Source organism: Phaethon lepturus, unplaced genomic scaffold (genome assembly GCF_000687285.1).
Source record: "Phaethon lepturus isolate BGI_N335 unplaced genomic scaffold, ASM68728v1 scaffold6963, whole genome shotgun sequence".
Taxonomy (NCBI): Eukaryota; Metazoa; Chordata; class Aves; order Phaethontiformes; family Phaethontidae; genus Phaethon; species Phaethon lepturus.
This window is the reverse complement of record NW_010528281.1, coordinates 1-1,056: the sequence shown is the minus strand read 5'-3', so window position 1 is coordinate 1,056 and position 1,056 is coordinate 1.

The following is a 1,056-nucleotide window of genomic DNA, read 5'->3' as shown; positions in this document are numbered from 1 at the left end:
GCTTGGTGCCAATTGCCACCAGTCCCAGGCCTCTCCGTGGCTGCTGGTGGCTGGCAGTGGTGTCCACACACCGGTGGCTTGACCTCGTGGCCAGTTTAAGCACGGCTTGCAAAACCCTCACCCCTCTCTCTAGGCCTATAAAATACAACTTGGTTTGCTGTGGCAGTTTCACTGGAGATAGGACCTGAAGAGGGACTTCACCGCTACCGAAACCTGGCAAACACCCAGAGGGGAAGGCAGCTGTGATGCACGCCTCAGGCCTTCAGACACCGCATTCCTTCTGCCCAGATTTGGAGATTCCACCTCTCTGGCCCTACTTCTGGAAGAGAACAAGCAAGCCTGGCCCTGGGCAGCATCCCTCTGCTGTCCCCTCCCAGGAGAGATGCCTGGCAGCAGCGGGGAGTCGGCAGCAAACCCCAGCTGGGGCTTCCCCTCGAGCCTGGCCGCCTGCCTCTTGAGGTTGTTGTCGGTCAGGGTTGTAGGTTTTTCCCCTTTATTAGCCCCGTTCCCTGGCCCCGAGCTGGGCTCGATGTGGGTCCACATGCTCTGTGGGTGTAAATCTGTGCAGCTTCAGCAACGTCGGTGACCCTGCGAGGCTGCCTGGGGCGTGAGGGTCAGCCCCTTCGTTTTGCTGAGCGCTGCAATGGTGAGGACCCTCCCAGCACACACACGTTTCCGCCTCTGCTGCAGTGGAGTTTGTGACTAGTTTTTCAGGTAGTTTGAGTATTTTGTTAAACTGAAAAAAAAATCACAGGAAAAAGAAGCAGCGAGAGGCAGGAAAGAAAGGCAGGAGATGCGCAGCCTTGCGCACAGAGCTTTCCCCTGGGTTCGTGCGTGTGCCCGCTGTGTCACCCACGCTCGCAGGGGTTCATGTTTCTCGTTGTGTCCCTTGGGGTGTGCACACCTTTCTGGAGAGGCTGTGACAGCTGAAAAGCCCTGGTGTTAGGCTGTGGCAGGTGGATAAGAGCCTTTTTGGGGTATGAGCCCCACCATCCCCTGCAACACCACGCGTGGACTTTCCTGGGCTCCAGCGCTTCACCCCAGGCCGGGTGCCGA